This window comes from Dama dama, chromosome 33, assembly GCF_033118175.1.
Source record: "Dama dama isolate Ldn47 chromosome 33, ASM3311817v1, whole genome shotgun sequence".
In the NCBI taxonomy this organism is placed as follows: Eukaryota; Metazoa; Chordata; class Mammalia; order Artiodactyla; family Cervidae; genus Dama; species Dama dama.
Window position 1 is genome coordinate 41409435 of NC_083713.1, and position 15297 is coordinate 41424731.

At 38.6% G+C, this 15297-nt stretch overlaps 1 non-coding gene across 1 annotated transcript; it reads right to left on the reverse strand.

The window, feature by feature from the left end:
* Window positions 1-10341: 10341 nt before the first annotated feature.
* Window positions 10342-10445, reverse strand: LOC133051330 (U6 spliceosomal RNA). Its single transcript, XR_009691832.1, has one exon. It is a non-coding gene; the product is annotated as a U6 spliceosomal RNA (small nuclear RNA).
* Window positions 10446-15297: the final 4852 nt, after the last annotated feature.

The following is a 15297-nucleotide window of genomic DNA, read 5'->3' on the forward strand; positions in this document are numbered from 1 at the left end:
TGCCGCTTGTCAGTCTCTGCCTGCGTGGCATTCCACGGCAGAGCATCCGTGCCTGCCCAGCTGGCCCCTGGAGAAGCCCTGCTCGATACTGCCCTTTGGCCACTCTGGGAGCAGTCGATTCCAGCCACCAGACAGTTCAACAGATCACTCATCTCATCTCCACGAGCCCATGTCCACCTTCCTACAAGCCCCAGGAAAGGTGGGGGCCCAGCTGGGGCTGCGGCTTCTCTCCTCCCAGTTCTCCGTCTGCACACTGTAACTCAACACCACTTCTCATAAGGAAAACATTTCAAGCCATTACCCAGAAAACTTCATTCAGCTCTCACCTTCTGTGTTATGTGAGAGTGTGTTTGTTTTCAGAGCAATTAAAGAAAGCTATCTAACTTGGAGGGCATGTGTTCCTGGTTTGTAACCCCACCTACCACAGTCCTGTTTATTAACCCTGTTGTGCCCATGTCTCCAAGTAATTTGCCCCAGCAGTTATTGGCCTCGATGTTTCAGCTTTGAGAGCTAACAGCTTAGAGAAGGGTCCGGGCAATCCTCCATGCCAGAGATGGGTGTATTCACAATGCCTCTTTGAGGCAGGGTAATTAAAATGTTTCTTTGGAAGTCTGCTTTTTGTTTTAAATGATTTCATCTATTTTATTGCTAGATTCAGTAAGCATAAACTTAATTTGTCACATTGCTGTAAAAGTTTCTAAACTCTTACTTGGTTTGGGTACTTATCTTGTCACAGATGCAACATTAATCAGAAATCTGGATCAGCCCCTTGAGTGGCGCTGGAGGACTGGTGGTAGAACCCTGGTTCCCACAGCTTTGTAACGGAATCTCATGGAAGAAACCTTCCCAAATTCTGATCAATTGGTGGGGGGAAGGAGTAAAGATGACCATTGGTCTGCACTATGCTTTTTAGAAGCTTCCCGCATCTTTCTAATGTACAGCCAAAGTTGAGAAACACTGTGCTGTGCAGTGATTAGTCACTCAGTCAGGTCCGACCCTTTGCGACTCCATGGACGGTAGTCTGACAGGTTCCCCTGTTGGTGGGGATTCTCCAGACAAAAATACTGGAGCTGGTTACCATGCCCTAGAATAAAATGCCTCACTGTAGTTTTTTGGGTTTTTGAACTCTGCCCACAATTTTTGTGAAATTTTCTCCCAGACAGAGTAAAACCTAACAAAAACTATATATTCCCAGAACCATTCAATCAGAATCTGCCTTTTTATAAGTTTAACTTATATTTTATATTAGAGTATAGGTGATTTATATTGGAGTATAGGTGATTTACAATGCTGGGTTAGTTTCAGGCATACAGCAAAGTGATTCAGTTCTACATATACATATGTCTGTTCTTTTTCAAGAGTCTGTATTTTAACCTCACCTGCAATAAATACTGTCCCTAAAATTTGAGAGGCACTGCCCAGGAGCACTGGGCCTCTGGGTGATCTACAGAGAGTGATGCCACGTATTACTGCAGTGTTAGGAGCAGTATAGCGTCCTTGCTTTGAGATATACTTAGGCTCCCATAGACTTGGGATTATAGAAAGGAAAGATTTTGAATTTTTTTATACTTACACATTGTCTTTCATAGACAAAATTAGTTTGTATTTTACCCCATGGGAAGGAACTCAGATAAATGCACACATGGTAATGTGTTTCTTGAATCTCCGATTTTTCTTTTCACTCAGTGCCTACCCTCCAGTTTGGAATGCATCCATGGCAGTGTTGATGGCTTAGTCATTTCCTCCATGCATCCATGTCTCCATTTACCCATCCTTCCAACATTTTGTTGAGTCTGTCCCATCACTCAGGCCCTGTTTTGGGTGTTGAAAGATATTGAGTAAGAACAACCTAGTTCTTATCTTTGAGCTCGCACAGTCTAGTGGGGGACATAGACAGATAGGTAATAAGTACCATGAAACACAGAATAAGTTGTATGAGAGAACTATATCCTGGATTCTTTGGGGATAATTTTTGGTAAAGTTATCCTTAGACTTGAAGGATAAATACAAACATAATTATCTCCGTTCACACTGTGTTCCAGAAAAAGAAATATTAGCTGGATGGTGAAAAACAGATAAATTAGCAAAAACATAGAAGTGAAGAGAGAGTACTTATGGTCATAGTACTTATGGGAAACATGCATTTCTAAGAACCAACATGATTGGGCTTCCCTGGTGGCTTAGTGGTAAAGAATCTGCCTGTAATGCAGGAGACGTGGGTTTGATCCCTAGGTAGGGAAGATCTCCTGAAGCAGGGAATGGCAACCCACTCTAGTATTCCTGTCAGGATAATCCCATGGACAGAGAAGCCTGGCGTGCTACAGTCCACGGGGTCGCAAAGAGTTGGACATGTCTTAGCGACTAAACAACAACAACAACATGATTGGAAAATCAGGGTTATGTGTATGCGTGTACTCCATATGCCCCAAACTCTTTGCTAAGCTCTTTCCATTGAGTATCTTATTCAATATTCACAACAATCCAATGGGAAAGATATGATTCTAGTCATCACTTTGTGGTAAAAACAAAAACTTAGAGAGGTGAAAAAGTAATGGCAGTAGTTGGATCCGGAATGAATGAGTATGTGATGCTACAGTTCCTGTGCTTAAATACTACACAGTACTGCTTCTCTAGCTGTACGACCTTGCAAGGTAGCTCATTTTATGTGTTTACCTAGCTATACAAAAGGAAATTATTTCTGTTTTGCAGATGAATGCAAAGACTAGAGAAAATTAAAGTTCTTGTCATTTGAATGTACTCTCTAAATGATAGTCACTGCCATTAATACTGTTGCTGATACTTTGTTGTGATAGGAATGTGGGGTGCATGTGGGAGAAAGCATACCCGTTCTTCACAAAAACTGAATAGGGGACTGATGACTAACATGCCTTTGGCAATAGCACAAGAAGTACATCTGAGCATTTTATTTTTTTTTCTTGCTGTTCTTATTTTCCTTTTATTATGGATTGAATCAATAAACAATTGTTCACTAACTCCCTACATGCTCAAAGCATGAAGGGGGTGACATTGTTTCTGCCCCCAGTGACCTTAAAACTACCATGAATAGAACCTTTGCAACATAACACAGCTATTTAGGATCCACTTTCCCAAATAAAGTAGGAAATTTTTTTTTCAGTGTCATGGATAAGTGGCTTGCATTACATATTTAAAAACTATGAATATATAATGCTTTGAAAATACTTTCCAAGATTTTAAGTCTTATCTAACCCTATCCCCACCCCAAATGAAAGCTGGAATTGCTCAAACTCCTATTTGAAAAGTCAACACTTGTTACATCCTTACTATGTCTGACAGCTTTAAAACACTGCTTAAAAAATATCCTATGTCTTCTGTATTCATTTGATCTAAGAACAATGATTTATTCCTCTTTCTCTCTCTAGTCTGTCCATATTAATTGAAACATAAATTACTTGCAGTAGGAGAGAAAAATGTTAAGAAAATTAAAGGAAATTCTTGGCTTATCTATCCTAAGTAAAGCTCCTTATTAACTGTGGCTTAGTCTTCCTCTCCTCCTCACATAGAATTCAGGATAAGACAGAGTATACAAGAGAGGAAAGAAACGTTGCCAAAATTCCTAGAAAAGAAGGAGTGGAATGATAGACCTGTCTCCAGTACTGATTTGACCATTAATATACATGAGCACTGATATGTCACACTTGAAAGAGCTTCTCTAGAGGTTTATTCCCAGCATTTTCCACATCTTTTGTCCAGTGAGTCTGTGAGAATCTGTAAGGATGACAGAAGTTGATTATAAGCCCCTCTATAGACTCAAACTAGGTATTTTCAGAAACTCAGTAAAAAATCTCTGCTGGTGGTCCCCACCACCTACACATTTCTTCTCTTTTTCTTCCCCTTTTAGCTGGACTCCCATGATGTTCACAGCAATGACAAAGTAGGAATAAAAAGGAATGGAAAACAAAGAAATTAACAACTTTTACCTTTATAAGAGTAGTCAAAATACAGTTTATCCAACAGATGGACTTTTATATAAATAAAAGATTCTTTTTTGGCTTAGTTGTATAATTTCCATATTACCAGAAGAGAACTAAATATATAGGTGAGTTAGGTACTCCTGGTTGTCATCCCCAATGGTAGACTTACCTGTTCAAATTTCACAAGGATCTGCACACACTTAGTTCAAGTGGGTATCATTCTAAAACCCTAGGGCTATGAAGTGGTCCTTGGGAGGCTTTTGAAGGGGGCTCCCTAATTCTAATTTTGAGCTCACCTATGTAGTAAAAAATTAAAAATACATAGTTTAGTTTCTTCTTCTGTAAAATGAGTATATCAGTAGAAGGATCTGTCCTTAAACTCTATCTGTTTGCTATGGGAATTATCATGTTGATAGCTATCATTTATTGAGAATTTACTGAGTGCCTGACACTGGATTCCCCTAGACCAAATTGTGAACTGTTTAGCAGGACAGTTCTACACATAGTTAGAGTAGAATCTGTGTACCTTTCTTCTGCTTCCATGGTGAATATCTCTGAATCATTTTTATTGATAATCAGCAGGAGTTCAATAAACATTTTAAAAAATTTCTCTTCTCAAATTTCCCCAAATGGAATGCAGAATATTAGAAGTGCTGGTTTCAGTTCCCTGGATTTGTATCTAAAGTAACTCTCTCAGAATATTTGAATGTTTTTGGACTATGTAAAGTATATTCTGAATAACCAATAGCTATTGACTTTTATAATATTTACTCAATTGCTTACCCTTAATTATAAAAGATATAAAAGGAAATATATTTAAAGGTGTATTCTTTACAGAATAATGAGAATCTACAGATGTATCACTGAATTTGAATTTACATTTAAATCCGGAGATTCCAGTTAAAGACATGGGATGAAGAAATTATTTACTTGGGAAATTTAAATGGGAAACCTAAGTAAATATTAAATATCATTTTGCTTTTTCATTTTAATATGATCATTTTTTTCCTTCAGAATTCTTTTTTGTCAGTAAAAAGAGAAGTTGTATTCAAAAAAATAACATGGTCTTGTGAACAAAATTTATGAAAAAAAGAAAGTTGAAAATAATAATTTAAAAGCTGAAGTTTTATAAAATCCACGGGTAGCATAAATATAAAAATGATAATTTTATTACAGTTTAACTGATTCTTCCAGTAAAGATGGATGAATACAACTGGCAGCCATAGAAGCACTGGTGTATGTATCCTTTTTTATAAGATTTGGAAGCTGGTTAACAAACAGCCTCACCGTCTAAAGCCCACAGAACGAAGACTACTGTGATCTTCCCTCCAACATATGTCCTTGAAAAATTTTCCCATGTTAGTGATGGTAAATCATAATCCATTTAGCCCGAGTTTGAAGAAAGCAAGCCCTCTACCATTGAAAGATAATACACTGTGCTTAGACCTTAGATTTCACTAATATTTGAAGAGTGGAGTCTAGCCAACATTTGTGCTTTATAGGTCTGTCACCAATTTTAATTTTTTAATATTTTATTTTGATTAAGAAACATTTAATAAGTTAAGAATAAGACATCTATTGAGTATCCACCTTAGATAAAGAACCGTACTAGTTATCAGAAGGGGAAAAAATTGCCCTAAGAAACAGGTTGTGAATGAACCCAAGACTTTTAACTCAAATACTAAGTTAACAGAGCCATTGGTATTGGTTAACTATAAATTTGGAGGAAAAAGGAAAACAGCTCAGGATGACTCTGATAAAGGCTGTACTAATGAAGACAGAAAAGATATGGAGAACAATGATAGTTTGGAAAAAAAAAAAAGAAGTTCAGGTAGTAACACGCTGGGATTGAAATACATGTGGAATATGTAACCACGTATATAGTGAGCAAGTATTTATTGAGTACCAACCATGCACTAGGCTCTAGGAAAACTAAGAAGCTGAAACTCACAGTTTAATGCAGTTATTTTCAATTTTTTTTCACATCAAAAAATCTCATGGTCAAGGATATAGATTCTCATCTACTCTCAACAATTGTGAGGTTGGATAGAGGGCACAGGAATGTAAATGCTTAACTAGGTATCAAATGAGTTTGATATGAATGGATCAAAACCTACACTTGGTTCAGTGGCAGAGGCAAAATTTTATATTAAAATGGGAAAGGTGAAACAAGCAACTATTAATAATTTATCAGGGTGGTTAGGAAGGCTTTCTGGTGGTAATGATTGAGTGTGAATTCACCTTACAGATAGGGAAGGGGAAACTTAGGAAGAATATTCCAGCAGAGGAAAAAGCAGCCTCAAAGCACTGAGGGAGAAATACTTGAGAATGACATGGATGAATAACTGTTAGAAATAACTGGATTCTATAGTGGATTGCCAAGCAATGAGGCACAGATTGTTGGCTGCACCTGGGTTGTGATATGCTCTTAGGTCAAGTTGGGGTTTAGAAATTTTCTGGGGAGGTGGAAGGGGAGATCGGGATGGGGAATACATGTAAATCCATGGCTGATTCATGTCAATGTATGACAAAAACCACTACAATATTGTAAAGTAATTAGCCTCCAACTAATAAAAATAAATGAAAAAAAAAAAAGAAATTTTCTCTTTCAGGGAATAGAAGCATTTGGAGCTTTTTTAAAGTTGGAGTGTGACACACTCACGTTTTTTAATAGAAAACTAGTGGCTATATGGAGAATTGGTAGTAGGTAAGCTGTAGGCTGAAAGCCCAGTTAGAATGAATGCTCCCTATCCACTTTCACTGCCCTTCTTGCCATCAGTCTAATCAGACATGGAATAAAATATAAACTTTAATTGTAGGTGTTTAGACTGTTTAAAAGATATTTTTCTATATACACAGGATCATTTCCTATTAAAAGAATGGGCCTTATTAAATACACAAACTCTTAGAATACAGATAAAGCACACAATAAGTGCCTCTGCATGTGTGTGTAATCTCAGTCACTCGGTTGCTCAGTTGTGTCCAATTCTTTGTGACCCCGTGGACTGTAGCCCACTAGGCCACTCTGTCCATGGAATTTTCCAGGCAAGAATACTGGAGTGGGTTGCCATTTTCTACTCTAGGGGATCTTCCTGATCCAGGGATCAAATCTGTGTCACCTGTGTCTCCTGCATGTACGGGTGGATTCTTTACCACTGAGCCGACTGAATGCCTCTACCCCATCTTTAAAAGCCTAGGGTATGTTTAACTTTTAAGAAACTTCCAAAGTATTTTCCAAAAAAATTATATCAGCAGTTTTATATTTCCACCAATACTGTATGAGAGGTCCAGTTGCTCCAAATTCAACATTTGGCTTTTTAATGTTTGTCTTTCTTTTAGGTATGCAGTTGCATCAATTTGTGGTTTTAAATTTATGTTTTCCTAGCCACTAAATAACAATAGCAATAACTAATGATATCGAGCAAATCTTCATGTGCTTGTTGGTCATCTGCATAAATTCTTTGATAAAGGACCTATTCATACCTTTTGCCCATTTCTAATGAATTAATTTTGCTATCTATTAGGGACACAAAGGCACTTTTAAAGATGATAGATTATTGCGATCCTGGTGATAGTTTCCTGTGTAACACAACATCAAAATTTATCAAATCGTACACCTTAAAACATGCACTTCACTGTATGTCTATTATACCTCTATAAAGCATTAAGAAATGAAGAATAAAAATAATTCTTAACAAGAAGACAAGTTAAGCATTTTAGTTTCATAACACTTCAGATGGGACAAAAATGGGAGTAGCCATTAGTATAGCCTGAATTTTTACAAGAAATCAGGTCCTAGTTCTCTGTCCTAAGAAGGATCTGCAGTCCTGTTAGAGGGTCTCATCCGGGCCACGCAGAATCTATGACTTGTGTTGCTGTGTTGCTTTGGACTATCTGGGAAAGCAAGCTCTTGTGTAATTGTGGTTATTTCTTAAGCATTAATGTACATTTTCTTGTTTAATGTCCGACACTCACTAGATTTTAGGTTCCATGAAAGCGAAGACTGAATTTCTTTTACTTACCACTGTATCTTTAGAGTCTACTACTCAAACAATACTACTTTTCACAGTGTTCTGGGCACCAAGAATACAAAAGTGACTAAACCAGAGAAGTTCCATCATCTTGCAGTTCACACACAACAAAGTAAACAGACATAAATATGTAATTTTAGGTACTCATGCATGCTAGAAAGAAAATGAAAGGAAATAGGGAAAGAAAAATGAGAATATAAATCAGGGAAACCTCTTTTAAGAGGTAACATCTGAGCAGTAACCTGAATAAAGTAAGAGAGTGAGTGAGCCATGAGAAAATCCGGGGGAAGAGATTCCAGATGGTAAAAACAAAAATCAAGATCTGAAATTGGAAGCAAGCCTGGCATTTTGGGGACTGATAAGAATGTGAGTGTAGCTAGAGTAGAATGAGTGAGGAGGGTGGAAGGAGATGAAGAAGTAGGCAGGGTCCAGATTTCCTAGCTAATTTATTGTGTATATGATTCAATTGGTTGAAAGAGTGGACTAACATTTATAGCACTACCTATATTACCTCACGTAGTCTTTACTTAAAATCAACTTTATGATTTAGGTGCTGCTATCTCCACTTTATAGGTAAGAAAACTGAGACACAGTGAGATTAAGGAACCTGTCAAAGGTCACACAGCCAGCCAAGTAGTAGTGGGTTCAGGATGTGAATTCAGGATGTGTTCTGGATCCTCTATATCAGTGTTTCTCAATCCCTTTCTCATTATCAGAGCCCACTCCTTGGGAGAAAAAATAATTTAAAACTCTCCCCAAAGAGAAAGAATTTAAATATAGGAAATACTACTTTGTATTTCTAACCCTAACCCTGACCCTAAGCTTTGGAGGGCCAGAACCCATTGCAATATTGTAGAATGTTTTTATCCCCCAAGAACTAATTTTTGGCCTCTTGAAGGTGATAACAGCTCATTGAGAAAACTGCATACACTGCCCTGTAATATCTCTTCTAAACACATAATTTTTGTAACAAAATTTTTTATAAATAAGAAAATACTTTTTAATAAATAAATTATATCTTTTATAAATGCATTTATAGTATAATTTTTTTATAAATAGGGAAATAAAAGGGGTTTAATCAGTAGCTTGATGAACTGCTTTTTATTTTTCAGATGAGCTAGACTTGAATGTTTTTGAAGACTAAGGCATAGGAGTGGGAAGGTTGAAGACAGAGTAGGTAAAGCCTTATCAGATTAAAGTGAGGTCCCAGGGGAGACAGGAAATCGGGTTAAGAACACAGGTGGATTATTTAATTCATTTTAGAAATGACTAGGGGCATGTTTCATTTTGAAATTGTACCTGTTCCAGGGCAGATAAAAATAAGAGGAATTGAAGGAAATAAAGTTCAGGGAATTCATACACGATGGGCTTCCAGTGATTTTACATTAGCACGAGACAGAGAGTGGAGTTGGGAGTTGGTGGGCGGGGTACAAGGCACTTGGTGAAGGCTGGAATCAGTTGTTACAGAAGAGAGAGAAGTGCAGCTAACTCACCACAGGAGCAAAGAGAGTCAGAGAGCTTTGAGCATCCCACTGACTTTTAAACCAATGTCTCTAATCCAGGGGAAAACACACTGAGTGGGATGTAGACAGTCCCACAGTGTCCATGAACGGAGTGACAAAGGGTGATGGAGAAGCAGCTATGGAAAGATGGTTTCTAACCAGCTTGGTGGCAAGGAGGATGTCATGGGATGCTTCCAGTGGGAAGTGGAAGGGTTGGCTCTTGAGGCATCATTAGTTTCTACAGATACTAGGGTTTTGTTGGCTGTTTCTTTGTTTTCTTGGTGGAAGGAAATATTCTCTAATAACCACCGGCATGTTAGGGACATTATCCTTCAAACACTTGTTCAGTTAAGCTCAGTTCAGTCGCTCAGTTGTGTCCGACTCTTTGCGACCCCATGAATCGCAGCACGCCAGGCTTCCCTGTCCATCACAAACTTGTTACTAATGATCTAAAAATTTCCCTTCTGTCTCTTTTGGCAGAAATTGGATTCATCTTCAGTTACTCTCCGATATCACCCACTTACGTTTCAGTGACTCGTAGGCAAGGCTTGAGTTGAAGAAACGAAGACCTGGGTGAGTCTCTGTAGGGCTTGGCCGGAGCGTAACTGTCAGGGGAAGTGAAATGGGTGGTTCCCGTGCTCCGCCCTGAGCCCCGAGGAGCCCTCTGTGCTCTGCTGGGACCACCTCTGCCCCATTCCAGGTGCTGTACCAAAGATGCCCTCAGGACGTGTCCTGACTTTGTCTTTTTTTTTTTTTTTTCCATTTTTTGTTATTAGTTGGAGGCTAATTACTCTACAATATTGCAGTGGTTTTTGTCATACGTTGACATGAATCAGCCATGGATTTACATGTATTAAAAATATGGAATGCTTCACGAATTTGCGTGTCATCCTTGGGCAGGGGCCACGCTAATCTCTGCATCGTTCCAATTCCAGTATATGTGCCGCCAAAGCGAGCACCTGACTTTGTCTTCTTATCTGTGCCACCCTGGAACCATTCTCTTCTCTCTGTAGCCTCCATTTTAACAAGGAGTGGAGAAGGAAGAGTGCAGAAGGAGTAGAGACAGAAATCTTGTGGGAGGGAAGAAGGTAGGCGCTATGGCGGGCACTTGAGGGCACTTTTCGTGTGCTGTGAAGAAGTAGGATGAAATGAAATCCTTGAAAAAGAGCTAGAGGCTTCTTCATATCTCTCCCCACCACCTCCAACTCAATTTCTGCCCCCAGGAGCAAGATCAAAATAACTTTCTGTGGGATGAAAGGATGACAATGACTTTGGATCCAATTACATTATCATAACCTGGAAACAACCCTTGCATTGGAGGTTTGCTGAAGTACTGAACTGTAAAACTTAAATTACAATACGAGAAATGAAAGCGATTTGAACTCGTGGCCCTTTGGACATTTTCCTCGATATCAAAGAAGGAGGATTTCATTTTTCTGCTTTCTGAAAATAGGATAGGAAATGGACAAGTGATGAACTAACCAGAAATGATGGGAAGAAATATTTAACTGGAAATAAAACTAAGAGAGGAAAAGACAAGTGGGTTTAGATTGATGTCAGGCTTGCAATTATCACAGGACCTGAAATTTGTTTACATGATCACATCTTCAGAGTTACTCAGCTCCTCTGATACAGAATTCTAAGTGTTTTCCTTCCCCTTGGAAGCTGAAGATTAGCTAGCTACTCAAGGCTGGGCACGTAGGAGATAGGAACATGCAAGCATCTGCTCATGGTTGAACTAAGGAATGTAAATATAACCCTAAAGTCCCCACCTTATTTCCAGGGGAATGAAATAAGCCTGGAAATAGATGAACTCTCTCCATGAACTTGGACTGGATGGGAGCCATGCAAAGAAGAAATACTTGAGAGAAAAGGAAAGATGAGCAATGTGTATGTTTTACATGTGTGCACACATATGTGTCTATATATTTATGTGCAAACACACAAACTCCATGTGTGGTTTATGCTTGTGTGTACATATTCATATTTATACACATATGTATGTACAGAGTTCACAGAGCACTCCCAAACAAATACACACCAGATGTGCTGATTTTGAGTGCTCCAAAAAAGATTATTAGTGAGAAGGAAATGAAACAGGGTTTTGGAGGACACTGGTCATACTACCAGGTATACTGATTTTTGGAGGGCAGATTCTATGTTGTGCATATGTTTATTTTGAGTAAAAGGAGACACAGGGCAACATAATAACTGCTTCAAAATTTTGGAGAGATAGCATGTGGAAGAAGGATTTAACTCATTCCATATGGTTCCAGAGGATAGAAATGAGGCCGAGGCGTAGCAGATTTCTGTTCTAAATGAGAACAACTTTCTAACAATTAGTACTACACAAAAGAGACATGTATTCCTTCTAAAAGGAGATAATGATCTGCCTACTCTTGGAAATGACATGTGGCAGAGGCTGCGTGGCCATCTGTTACAGAAGTTGCAGGGGGCATATTTCCATTTGGTGAGGGGTTTGCACTGTAGCTGTTGCTGGGCCATCTCCATTCTGAAATTCAATGGTTCTAAAATATTCATACCTTTATGGGTATGAATAAACACCTTTTAAGGGGAGTTGAGTCTGATAATGGTTTTGGTTTTCTGACTGCTTTTATTTTATTCAGTGACTTACGAGCAGTGAACTCCAATCTCAATAAGTACTACACATACCAATTTCTTCTGTCTTCTATTTGATTTCTGTTTTCATCTACTTCTTTTTCTTGCTTTTAGGTTTTTTGTTTTCTGTTCTCTTTTCCTTATCTTTCCTTCATCCTACCTGTACCCTCTAGATATTAGAGATGGAAGGAAGGCAGTGTTCATTGAGACAATAACATGAGGAAGAAAGTGTTTAACTTGGTTAATTTTTTTTTCCCCTGAAGGGAAGATCCTAGCTGTGTATCAGTATGTGAACATACTGATGTATGTATGTATACTGTAGCATGTGTGTGTGTGTGTGTGTGTGTGTGCAGACCCTCAGTGAGCTGTCACATTGCCTAGAGAATAAGGCTTATTGTATTTTTAACCTAGAGGAGTCCCCTTCCAAGTGGATGCCTATAAGAGCTGGGGATTGGGAACCACTTTCGATTGTCACAATGACTGGGGACTGTAACTGGCATTGAACGGGAGGAGGGAAGGAAAGCTGAATGTCCTGCACTATATGGAACACTCTCATCTGATCCAGAATTATGCCATCCCAAATAAATCTACACAACTGAGGTAGATGAGGTGGAGATTTTGGAGACAGACAATCTGGGTTTGAATTCTGATTCTACCCTCTTTAGCTCTGTGATCTGGGACAGGCAGTTTAACCTCTCTGGATTTTTGTTTCCTCATCTGTATTATGAAGGGTAATAAGAGCACCTCCCCACAGTGCCGCTGTGAAGATTAAATGAATTAACATTTCAAGTGCTTAGAGGTGCATAGGCAATAAAACACATTCAACAAGGGTCAGCTATGATTTTGATTTCTCTGAAATGGCTGGGAATGGGCTTTTTGGCTTCATCTTACAGGTTGAATGTATGAGAGTTTCCATATACTTTAGCTCTTAGGAAACTAGAACATGGTGAACCAATACTTACAAAAGTGTGACCTATGGACCCTTTGAAGTTTTGAGGCTTCTATGGTATCACCATGAATATATGTGCAGTGAGCACTGACATGACAACACCAGTTTTTCTTTCTCCTCTTCATATATATGTAAATACATACCCAACCATTTTCCTAATATAGCATTGTAATTAACAAAATAAAAAAATTCCTTTAAAGTCATAAGAATTTTGTTCCTATGCATTTGCTCAATAAATGGATACAAAAATATATTTACATTATATGAGAGGACTATGGAATTTTGAAAAAAATTTTCTTCAATTCCTCAAGCTTGGAAATGTTGTGATTCATACAACAGAGCATTCTTAATCCTGCACTTATACTAAAGATTATTTTATCTTTTTAAGACTGACTCAGAAGGTATTTCAAGATTTGACTAATCCCAAGGTTATAATCATGGATTTTTATGATAATTTTGTTAAAAGTCAATTTAAGAAGGCACACTTGATTAAGCAGAATCTATTAAAACATTGTAGTGCCAAAAAATTGCTTTAAAAAAATCCCAGACATTAATTTGGTTACTTTTCATTTTTAATCTGTATTATGAAGACAGAGTCAATCAAATTCTTCATAATAGTGTGTACTTTGGGATGATAAACATTTTCAATTGATTGTCTCCTATTTGTTTACAATGATCTTGTCCCATCTCTTTTCCACTTTGACTGACTCTTTGAAGGGAAATACAAGTAGATATGATAATATGTGGAATGAATCATATTATTCCCTCATGATATGACTACTGTATTTTTCTATGAATATATACTGAGAAGTGTCCAACTTTTTCTTGCCTTTCATGTATGCATTTGTGATCAACCTTGGCGTGTTCCCAGCATCAGGGTCTTTTCAAATGAGTCAGTTCTTCACATCAGGTGGCCAAAGTACTGGACTTTCAGCTTCAGCATCAGTCCTTTCAGTGAATATTCAGGACTGATTTCCTTTAGGATGGACTGGTTAGATCTCCTTGCAGTCCAAAGGATGCTCAAGAGTCTTCTCCAACACCACAGTTCAAAAGCATCAATTCTTGGGCGCTCAGTTTTCTTCATAGTCCAACTCTCACATCCATGCAAGACTACCGGAAAAACCATAGCTTTGATTAGATGGACCTTTGTTGGCAAAGTAATGTCTCTGCTTTTTAATATGCTGTCTAGGTTGGTCATGACTTTTCTTCCAAGGAGCAAGTGTCTTTTAATTTCATGGCTACACTCACCACCTGCAGTGATTTTGGAGCCCCCAAAATAGAGTCTGTCACTGTTTCCACTATTTCCCCATCTATCTCCCATGAAGTGATGGGACCAGATGCCATGGTCTTAGTTTTCTGAATGTTGAATTTTAAGCCAACGTTTTCACTCTCCTCTTTCACTTTCTTCAAGAGGAGATATCTTACCATTTGTTAAGTTAAGAGTACACCATGTACCACGCTGATGCAAGATCTTGATAGTGGGGGAAGCTGTGCATGTGTGGGGCAGTGAATATGTGGGAACTCTCTGTACTTCCTCTTATTTTTTTGTGGAAATGAAATTTCCCTAAAAAGTAAAGTCTATTAAGTGCTTCCTGTGTGTGTTTGTGTGTTAGTTGCTCAGTCATGTCTGACTCCTTGCATCGCCATGGACTGTAGCCAGACAGGCTCCTCTGTCCATGGAATTCTCCTGGCAAGAATACTGGAGTGGGTAGCCATTCCCTTCTCCAGGAGATCTTCCAGACCCTGGTATCAAACCTAGGACCCTACATTGCAGGCAGATTCTTTACCATCTGAGCCACCAGTGAAGAACATTAAGTGCTTACAAAATATTTTTGGGATTAAGATTGGGTTCTAAAGGAGATCAGTCCTGGGTGTTCATCGGAAGGACTGATGTTGAAGCTGAAACTCCAATACTTTGGGCACCTGTTGTGAAGAGCTGACTCATTTGAAAAGACCCTGATGCTGGGAAAGATTGAGGGCAGGAGGAGAAGGGGATGACAGAGGATGAGATGGTTGGATGGCATCACTGACTCGATGGACATGGGTTTGGGTGGACTCCGGGAGTTGGTGATGGACAGGGAGGACTGACGTGCTGCAGTCCATGGGGTCGCAAAGAGTTGGACACGACTGAGCGACTGAACTGAATTGAACTGAAGTCAGGGTCCGTAAAACCAAAATTTTACATTATTTCTTTTCTCTCATGTGTATCTCAACACTTACTAGAATTTGATTTTATGAGGAAT